We start from the raw sequence: 11,604 nt of genomic DNA, 5'->3' as shown, positions 1-11,604 counted from the left end.
AATGCAAACAAATGCATGACGATGCATGACATGACAAAGCGTGATGCTAGGTGTGCCCTAACGCGGTACAAGGTGGTACCGGTGAAGGGGGGAACATCCGGGAAATTATCCCCGGTGTTTCGCGTTTTTAGGCAGAGGAGCCGGAGGGGGGAAAGTTGCGTGTTCGCTATGCTAGGGATGCGTGGCGGACGAACGGGGTGTGTATCCGGATTCGTCTCGTCGTTCTGAGCAACTTTCACATATAAAACTTTTTCATCCGAGTTACGGTTTGTTTACTATTAATTTTCTAAGTTTTAAACATTTTCTAGAATTTCTTAATTTACTTTAATTCGAATTAATAAACAGATAAATTGCTATGGGTACACAGGAGTGTACCCATCAACATGTGCATGTGTATGAGATGTGGGGCCCTATTGACTGCCAAGTCAGCAGTCAACAGTCAAAGATGAGAGGGTTGACTGGTCCAACTGACATAATGGGCCCACATGTCATTGAAAGGTGTGTTCGATCTTATCCACAAAAATAGTAAAAGGGGCGGTCCCACCTGTCATAGGGACATTTTTCTTTAACAGATTAGTTAGTAGATGGGGCCCGTTTGTCATAGTCTCAGGTTAATTGAACATGGTTAATTTGTTTTAACTAAACGATTAGGTTAATCTAATCCAAATTAATTAAGTTAATTAATTCTTAAATTAAGTAATTAATTAATATTTTAATTATTATATTTTTTGTTATTCTTTTTCTTTCTTTTTTTTAACGTTCTGGTGGTGGGGGCCCCATGTCAGTGGCCCAAAGGCCATATCGGTTCGGGCCAAGGGGCGCCAGGAGCGGGCGCCTGCCCGTAGGGAGCACGGCAGGGCAAAGCCAGTGGCCGGGACAGCCTGCAGATGGCGCGCGCGGTCCCGCGTGGAGAGGGACTGGCCTTGGCCAAGCCAGATGGGCGCGGCCCCGGTGCGCTGGTCGCGGCAATGGCGGGGTCCAGTAGGGAGACGAGCGGGGCATGTGCGGGAGGGGGCAGGAGTGGCGCGGTATGCGCGCACGAGCGATGCGCGGCGAGGGAGAGGCGAGCGCGAGGGGGGGACGGCCGCAACGGCGGAGGTGGCTCCGACAGGGAGCAACATCAGGCAGTGGTCGCTGCGGAGCGGGCAAGGGGCAGGGCCGCAGAGTGAGGATGGCGAGCGCGGGAAGCGGGGCCGTAGGCGGAGCGCGACGGAGATGGGGGGAGGGCGAGGCGTGGGGCGCGTCTCCGAGCGGCACGACAAGCAGAGGGCCGCGACGGGCGCGGCGCGGGCGTGCACGCGGTAGAGGAGGCCGGGGCGTCGCAAAAGGCGCCGGCGACAGAGGGAAAGGGGGAGAGGAGGGGTCCTCACGGTGGGTCGCAGGGGACAAGGCAATGGGGCTTGGGGAGGATGACGGAGATGACGAGGTTGACGGGGAGGCAGTCCGGCGTAGTCGAGCGACGAGGTGCGGGGCGTCGGGGGCGTCGGCTGCCGCGACCGGATCCACGCGGGGCGGGGGTTGAGGAGGCGGGCGCCGACGATGGCGGGGTAGCGCCGTGCGGTGCCGGCAAGGTGGCGGCGGAGTCTGCGCGGCGACGGCCGACGCGGTCAGCCCCGATCCAGATTGGATCGGGAGGTGGAGCGAGGGGATCGTGGGTGAGCAAGTGGGGGGGATTAGCAGATAGGGTTTGGTCGGGGTGGGGTTAATGGGGGGAGTGGGTGGACGGTTGGGCCGGCCAGGCGGCCTGGTGGCCAGCTGGGCCACGGCCCAGCAGGGAAGGGTTCCCTCTTTTTCCTTTTTTTGTATTGTTTTGTTTTCTATTTTTATTATTTTATTTCTTTACTGTTTTCTTTTAAAGTTTCATTTAATTTTTGTTTTATAAAATAAGAAGTGAGCAACTAAATTAGTATTACTAATTGGTCTACTGCCACAATTATTTTGGCACACTACTAAATTAGTTATATAAATGTAACTTTATAAAAGGCATTAAATTAATTATTATGTCCTCTGTTTTGGTTGTTTTAGTGCATTAAAATATCATAAGAAATGTTGGTTTCTCTAACATTACTACATAAGATTTATTTGACACAACCCGAACATTTTAGTTTTAATTTTTGAAAACTTTTGTTGTTTGCCTCACTTTTAAATTGAATTCAAATCGGTTTCGAACTAATGCGAGATTAGCCACAAATCGAGGTGACGTGGCATCATTAGCGGAGGGTTACTGTAGCGTAACTATCCGAGCGTCACAATTGTCCTCCACTACAAGAAATCTCGTCCCGAGATTTTAGAGGTCGAATAAGGGGGGAAGGTCTGTTTACGAAATCCTAACGAATCTTCTCGGCCTTGGTTGCTCTTCTCGAGGTGGTCGATCCATAGCGCCGATGTCTTCATTCCTCTGCTTCAAGTGATCATGATGAAGTTGTCATCCTTCCTTCAGGATCTTCACCGTACTTACGAAAGGGTAAGAAGGGAAAACTCTATATGGATGGATTCTAACAAGATGGAGCATCAGACGGTTAACTCAGGGAAGAAGCATAAGTGTCTATCGATTTGAAACTTAAGAAGATATCGAGAACAAAGTAAGAAGGTACCATGAGAAGTTTCAAACGGATAGGCAATCGTTCGATGCCTAATCAGAAGGTGAAAGGGTGTCAGGGCCACGAGAATTGGTATTGCGCCTCATACCTGAATAGATCACTAGACAGGTGGTCCGTGAATTACATATGAAGTCAAGCGCGAGGAACAACCTTGGGAACAGGTGGTGTACAGGAGAGTCAGGATTCGATCCCGTGTAACTGTGGGTTATGGGCCCACCATGTGGGTTAAAAGTAGGAAGGGTGTTGACATCTTGCACAGTCATGTAAGCAAGGCATGTCAGAGGTTAGTCTGTCGGTTATGTCAACAACCACATCGGTACCAAGGGCGAGGGACGAAGAGAACCATTTTTCCTGCTCGTTGAACGAGGCGGACCAATAGGCAAAGTTCTCGTCCATCGGTGGTTACCAGAATGTCAACAACAATAGTAACAGGGTCTTACTGACACAGTTGTACCCTGAGGTGCTTATAAAAGCAGTGACGTATTAGTGCTTAGATCATATAAACCCCAAGAAGGTTAAACAGAACAATGGAAAGGAAAAATGTGATTATTAGATTAAACAGATCAATGGGAAGGAAAATGTGTTTAAACACATATTTCAGGGGTATATCCTTCCCAAGAACAAGCAGAGTATGATATCCGAGACCGGATAGGAGGTAGAAAACCACTTAAGTAAGGGGGAGGAAGCTCATGATATTACCCATACAACGGTGTTTGGATAATTGAGCAGGAACCACTTAGCATTAGCTTGAATGTTCTTGTTGAAAATCGGAATACCATAGACATGCTTCGAGATAGCATTGACATGGTCAACGGGTGAAGATCAGACTCTGGAGACACAAAGGATCCGTCAGGAATAACTTGAAGAATAGGTCTTACAATTCCCTCATGGAAGAAGGGATAGCCTTGCTGAAAAGGAATCTATGACAACAAGTCCTCCGACCAGGTGTGATAGGCATGACCCCACCTTACCGATATATACGGACCAATGTAATAACTCTTGGAAATATGTTCCAACCATCATATATGACCGAGATTCAGATCTGATTGGTGCCAGGATGCCTCAGACTCAGGATGCCTGAGAAGAAAAGGTGCAACAAAATTGACGAGACGACAATGTAAGATTCTCGGGAAATGTACTATGGAAGTGAGTTCCAAGACAAGAGTTCATCATTAACCCAAGGGCAGGATGAAGAGGTGGCTGATGAACTCAACGACAATTCATTGAGATTTTCAAAAGGTGGATTTCCACACTTATGTGAACAAGGAGTCAACATTTGTCGGATCAAATGATATAAGGATGTATGCTCGAGGAAAACATACACAATTAAGCATTGGTTGAAAAGTGCACCCAAAATATGGTATTAGGTAGCATGATCAATGTTAGGAAGGTGATTCAACAACCAATAGTCTAAGAATGAAATATCGACCATTAACTTGAAAGCAATAGGGTGCTAGAGACACGAACAAGTTTGTGTTGAACGGAAGGCAATAAAGTGGTCGATGATTACACAAATCATCGAGGGCAAGGAGGGTACTTCTCATCATGAATTCAACTAATATCTTGGAAGGGGTCAAAATTTTGATGATGATCATGACAAACCTTGTCGAGAGGCTCCATGAGGATGCAATTGCTCGGCGATGACATCAAGCCAAGGGAATGGTGAAGCAAAAGGTTATTATAACCATAGATAAGATGCCGTCTCAGAATTCAGAGTTGTCTCTCAAGACAAACAATATGATGGTGAAAGTTCGATGTAAGCTTAGAGCACTGTCGGGATTGTGTCCCGAGGATGAAGGACATAGGTAGAATGGTCAAGCAGTCAGCCTGACGATGATGATGTAGTCAATCAGCTGGGAATGACACTATCGAGTACAAACTCGTAAGCATTGAAGATTACTAAGAGTTGTTGAATCGCAGTGCGGACTCGATTCAGTTATCGATGTCTTTGAGTGTTAAATAACCTAGAGCCCACGAAAAATTTGGAATCGGAGAGAATGTAGTACTTGATGAGGGATTCATAAGAGGTTATGTAGTACTTGATATTATCGAGGTACCATGGTGTAATACTCGACGGAAGATCAAAGTAAAGGTTGGACTGGTGTATTGATCCACAGAAGACAAGTGCTTAAACTTGCCCGTGAAATGGGGTCAAAGAAGAACATATGGTTGAAACCACGATTGCAAAAGGCCGGATCCCAGATATAAGAACTTATACCAAGGGAAAAATTAATTTAAGAGAAGCTTTAATGATAAGATCTACATCGTGTCCATGGGCATGAACACAAAGTTCAAGGTCGACTCCCACTTCTTCAATGCATAACCTTTCATTCACTGCTCTAGATAAAAACGATTTCAGTGTCAAAACCTACCTGGTGAATTACCAGAGGAGTATGACCCGTGAAAACTTTTGGGTTCACACAGATTAAGAAAGGCATAGGTTCAACCCGTCAGGGTATCATGGAAACATATACCACAAGCTTCAATCGTAAATACCACCAGCTCGAAAACAGAGCATGGTTGAGAAAACAGAGGATACAATTTACCAAAAGCATTATGTATCAGAGGAAAGGCTCACGAGGTTATTGAATAAGGAGGACACTATCGAATAATAGTCCAATAAAGGATCTGACGGTCCATAGCGGAGCTGATGTGAGCATCGGCACACAATCAGTTGAAGAAAGGATGCAAGGGCATCAGATTATAGAACACCTGAATGATTCGATGCTTAGATATCAAGGAATTATGATTTCCAAATAGAAGGATCAGAAGCAGACGCTCTGATCAAGGGTGGATAAGTTCAATAGACCAAGGGTTCAATTGACGGCAAACAGATTGGTCGAGAACAAGCTCATGTTCAAAAATGACGTCTGAGCCAGAAAGATAATTTGAAAGGATCAACTGATGATTGCGTGCATTCGCACTCATGTTGAATCAATAGGATCAAAATGACGGTGTCTAAGGATACTGACGAATATTGCCAGACATATGGAAAGCATCCATAATGCAAGCAGACAAGTATTGCAGAGCAATAAGCTACTAAGGATTTTTGGAGGATCGAATAGTATTTCAAAGACCATTGTGAAACACATGAACAACTGGGGGATGAGCGGATACTCAATAAGTGCGAGAATTATCCATAGGGGTATTCAGATGACAAAGAACAGCAAGGCAGTAAGTTCAAAGGATTATCAAAACAATGACGAGTATTTCGGGGTATCTTGTAATAACAAGACCAACTGGGGATGAATGTAAGAATAACAACTGCAAGTAGTTACCCATAAGGGTTGACGGTGGAAGGGGAATTGCAAACGCGATGAACACAAGTTCTCGGGTTAACAGCGGAGAGTATCTTCAGGGTCTTCCTGTGCAACAGACGATCATCAGTAATAAGGGGGCTCTCCGGGTGAAAGTGATAACGAGATCCTAATGTTAGATTTAGCAAAATTCATTTAACCCGAATAGAAGACAGATCAGAGTCCCATAGTATAGACAAGGAGTAAAAGATCCTAATACCACCCAATGGCGACGTGGGCGCGTAAGCCACACGGCCATGTTAGTAAAAGTTTTTCAATGACTAGACTCGACTTCGGCCAAGGAGTTGGGAAGGGGGATTCCTACAGGCAGTCGGCTCTGATACCAACTTGTGACGCCCCTGGTTTGACCGTACACTAATCATACACGCAAACGTGTACGATCAAGATCAGGGACTCACGGGAAGATATCACAACACAACTCTACAAATAAAATAAGTCATACAAGCATCATATTACAAGCCAGGGGCCTCGAAGGCTCGAATACAAGAGCTCGATCATAGACGAGTCAGCGGAAGCAACAATATCTGAGTACAGACATAAGTTAAACAAGTTTGCCTTAAGAACGCTAGCACAAACTGGGATACAGATCGAAAGAGGCGCAGGCCTCCTGCCTGGGATCCTCCTAACTACTCCTGGTCGTCGTCAGTGGGCAGCACGTAGTAGTAGGCACCTCCGGTGTAGTAGGAGTCGTCGTCGACGGTGGCGCCTGGCTCCTGGGCTCCAGCATCTGGTTGCGACAACCAGGTAGAAGGGACAGGGGGAAAAGAGGGAGAAAGCAACCGTGAGTACTCATCCAAAGTACTCGCAAGCAAGGAGCTACACTACATATGTATGCATTGGTATCAACTGGAATAAGGCTATTACATGTGGAATGAACTACAGAAAGCCGGGATAAGGGGGGATAGCTAGTCCTTTCGAAGACTACGCTTCTGGCAGCCTCCGTCTTGCAGCATGTAGATGAGAATAGACTGAAGTCCTCCAAGTACCATCACGTAGCATAATCCTGACCGATGATCCTCCCCTCGTCGCCCTATGAGAGAGCGATCACCGGTTGTATCTGGCACTTGGAAGGGTGTGTTTTATTAAGTATCCGGTTCTAGTTGTCATAAGGTCAAGGTACAACTCCAAGTCGTCCTGTTACCGAAGATCACGGCTATTTGAATAGATTAACTTCCCTGCAGGGGTGCACCACAAAACCCAACACGCTCGATCCCATTTGGCCGGACACACTTTTCTGGGTCATGTCCGGCCTTGGAAGATCAACACGTCGCAGCCCCACCTAGACCAACAGAAGGTCAGCACACCGGTCTAAACCTAAGCGCCCAGGGGTCTGGGCCCATCGCCCTTAGCACACCTGCACGTTGCGTGGGTGGCCGGAAGCAGACCTAGCCTAGTAGGCGTTCCAGTCCAATCCAGCGCGCGCCGCTCCGTTGCTGACGTCACGAAGGCTTCGGCTGATACCACGACGTCGAGTGCCCATAACTGTCCCCGCGTAGATGGTTAGTGCGTATAGGCCAGTAGCCAGACTCAGATCAAATACCAAGATCTCGTTAAACATGTTAAGTATCTGCGAACGCCGACTAGGGCCAGGCCCACCTCTCTCCTAGGTGGTCACAACCTACCCTGTCGCTCCGCCTCAAAGTAACAGTCGGGGGCCATCGGGAACCCAGGCCCACCTCTACCGGGATGGATCCACCTGCCCCTTCAGCCCCCAACTCCGAACAGTACCACAGGTAATGTAACTGTGTAAAGTATATAGTATATGCCCGTGATCACCTCCCAAAGTGATCACGGCCCAGTAGTATAGCATGGCAGACGGACAAGAGTGTAGGGCCACTGATGGAACACTAGCATCCTATACTAAGCAGTAGGATAGCAGGTAAAGTAACAACAGTAGTAACAATGACAGGCTATGCATCAGAATAGGATTAACGGAAAGCAGTAACATACTACACTACTCTAATGCAAGCAGTATAGTGAAGAGTAGGCGATATCTGGTGATCAAGGGGGGGGGGCTTGCCTGGTTGCTCTGGCAAGAGAGAGTGGTCGTCAACACCGTAGTCGTACTGGGTAGCAGCGACGTCGGTCTCGATGTCTAGCGAGAGAAGAGGGGGAAGAAACAATAAATATAATGCAAACAAATGCATGACGATGCATGACATGACAAAGCGTGATGCTAGGTGTGCCCTAACGCGGTACGAGGTGGTACCGGTGAAGGGGGGAACATCCGGGAAATTATCCCCGGTGTTTCGCGTTTTCAGGCAGAGGAGCTGGAGGGGGGAAAGTTGCGTGTTCGCCATGCTAGGGATGCGTGGCGGACGAACGGGGTGTGTATCCGGATTTGTCTCGTCGTTCTGAGCAACTTTCATATATAGAACTTTTTCATCCGAGTTACGGTTTGTTTACTATTAATTTTCGAAGTTTTAAACATTTTCTAGAATTTCTGAATTTACTTTAATTCGAATTAATAAACAGATAAATTGCTATGGGTACACAGGAGTGTACCCATCAACATGTGCATGTGTATGAGATGTGGGGCCCTATTGACTGCCAAGTCAGTAGTCAACAGTCAAAGATGAGAGGGTTGATTGGTCCAACTGACATAATGGGCCCACATGTCATTGAAAGGTGTGTTCGATCTTATCCACAGAAATAGTAAAAGGGGCGGTCCCACCTGTCATAGGGACATTTTGCTTTAACAGATTAGTTAGTAGATGGGGCCCGTTTGTCATAGTCTCAGGTTAATTAAACATGGTTAATTTGTTTTAACTAAGAGATTAGGTTAATCTAATCAAGATTAATTAAGTTAATTAATTCTTAAATTAATTAATTAATTAATATTTTAATTATTATATTTTTTGTTATTCTTTTTCTTTCTCTTTTTTAACGTTCTGGTGGTGGGGGCCCCATGTCAGTGGCCCAAAGGCCATATCGGTTCGGGCCAAGGGGCGCCAGGAGCGGGCGCCTGCCCGTAGGGAGCACAGCAGGGCGAAGCCAGTGGCCGGGACGGCCTGCAGGCGGCGCGCGCGGTCCCGCGTGGAGAGGGACTGGCCTTGGCCAAGCCAGATGGGCGCGGCCCCGGTGCGCTGGTCGCGGCGATGGCGGGGTCCAGCAGGGAGGCGAGCGGGGCATGTGCAGGAGGGGGCAGGAGTGGCGCGGTACGCGCGCGCGAGCGATGCGCGGCGAGGGAGAGGCGAGCGCGAGGGGGGGACGGCCGCGACGGCGGAGGTGGCTCCAGCAGGGAGGAACAGCAGGCAGTGGTCGCTGCGGAGCGGGCAAGGGGCGGGGCCGCAGAGTGAGGACGGCGAGCACGGGAAGCGGGGCCGTAGGCGGAGCGCGACGGAGATGGGGGAAGGGCGAGGCGTGGGGCGCGTCTCCGAGCGGCGCGACAAGCAGAGGGCCGCGACGGGCGCGGCGCGGGCGTGCACGCGGTAGAGGAGGCCGGGGCATCGCAAAAGGCGCCGGCGACAGAGGGAAAGGGGGAGAGGAGGGGTCCTCACGGTGGGTCGCAGGGGACAAGGCAATGGGGCTTGGGGAGGATGACGGAGACGACGAGGTTGACGGGGAGGCAGTCCGGCGTAGTCGAGCGACGAGGTGCGGGGCGTCGGGGACGTCGGCTGCCGCGACCGGATCCACGCGGGGCGGGGGTTGAGGAGGCGGGCGCCGGCGATGGCGGGGTAGCGCCGTGCGGTGCCGGCAAGGTGGCGGCGGAGTCTGCGCGGTGACGGCCGACACGGTCGGCCCCGATCCAGATTGGATCGGGAGGAGGAGCGAGGGGATCGTGGGTGAGCGAGTGGGGGGGGATTAGTAGATAGGGTTTGGTCGGGGCGGGGTTAATGGGGGGAGTGGGTGGCCGGTTGGGCCGGCCAGGCGGCCTGGTGGCCAGCTGGGCCACGGCCCAGCAGGGAAGGGTTCCCTCTTTTTCCTTTTTTTTGTATTGTTTTGTTTTCTATTTTTATTATTTTATTTCTTTACTGTTTTCTTTTAAAGTTTCATTTAATTTTTGTTTTATAAAATACGAAGTGAGCAACTAAATTAGTATTACAAATTGGTCTACTGCCACAATTATTTTGGCACACTACTAAATTAGTTATATAAATGTAACTTTATAAAAGGCATTACATTAATTATTATGTCCTCTGTTTTGGTTGTTTTAGTGCATTAAAATATCATAAGAAATGTTGGTTTCTCTAACATTACTACATAAGATTTATTTGACACAACCCGAACATTTTAGTTTTAATTTTTGAAAACTTTTGTTGTTTGCCTGACTTTTAAATTGAATTCAAATCGGTTTCGAACTAATACGAGATTAGCCACAAATCGAGGTGACGTGGCATCATTAGCGGAGGGTTACTGTAGCGTAACTATCCGGGCGTCATAGAGAAGCTCCGGTTTGTTAGAAGCATATACCCAAACCTGCCCCAAATGGGATAAAATTTGTACCACGGCATGTTGATGCCGCTCCATGATAGCACACTACAAGAAATATGTCAACTTATGACCTTCTGTCAGTGACCCTCGAAGAATTGGTCATAAATCTGTGACCATTTTAGACCAATTGGTCAAAAGCTGTTCAGGGGGCTCCAAACCCTAAACCATTGCGACCATTTTGGTCAGAAAGGTCGTAATTTCCTTACACGAAATGGTCACAAAGCAAACAGTGCTAGTCCGCTGCCTTATTTCTAGCTGATCATGACCAATATAGATGGTCATAGCCTTGTAGATTGTGGTGGGTTGTGATGACTAGGCGCCATCTCATCAGTTTTGCCTATGTGTCATGTCCATGTGGCCGTTTTTGCCCTAGGTTGTGAAGCAACCTATATTTCTATCATTCCCAAAATTCCCAAAAAAATCTCATAAATTCTTTGGGTCATATCTTCATCAAATATGTAAAAATCCTTCCTTGCCTAGTTAAAACTAATTCAACAATATTCATTTCTATTATGTTCACAACAACACTTTATGAAGGAAGTGCTATTTATATATTCTTGATTGCCCCAGGAATTTTTGGGCACTCTTTCCTATCCAAATCATTACCGCATGACAAAATTCAGCTCCATTTGCCTAGCAAATCTTCCTCGGCAAATTTCCAAAGTTTTTGTCCACCTAGAAGCATTGTGAAGGAAGTACCTTTTTTATATCTCTAAATGACATGAAATTTATACAGTTCCTTCATATGCCCAAATTATCACCCTCCTCCAAATTGCAGCTCAGTCAAATCATCTATGTGAGCCTAGGTTCAATTTATATTTTATGGCCAAATTGGCACGTTGCAAAGCAAGTGTTATATAGACCCCTCCTATTACCCTCAACCTTTTCGGGCACTCTTCCATACCCAAATCATTGCCACATGATAATATTCAGCTCAATTTTCCTAGTAAATCTTTCTCAGGAAATTTCCAAAGATTCTACCTCGAGAGAAGCTTTGTGAAGTAAGTACTAGCTAGGCTTCCCAAATGATCTAAAAATTTACCAGCGCATGACCATACCTAAGTAACTTACCTACACCAATTTTGAGCTCATGTCATTCATCCAATCTCTCTCACTAGTTTTCCCAAGTTTTTGTCCATAGAAGAGCATTGTGAAGGAAGTACTACTTTGACATGTCCAAATGGTATCAATTTTCTACAATGCTTTCCTATGCCCAAATAACCATCCTCCACAAAATTTCAGCTCAATCCATT

The sequence above is a fragment of the Triticum urartu genome, chromosome 1A (assembly GCF_056163025.1).
Source record: "Triticum urartu cultivar PI428250 chromosome 1A, HENAU_Tu73, whole genome shotgun sequence".
Classification (NCBI taxonomy): Eukaryota; Viridiplantae; Streptophyta; class Magnoliopsida; order Poales; family Poaceae; genus Triticum; species Triticum urartu.
Note: the sequence above shows the minus strand (reverse complement) of the source record.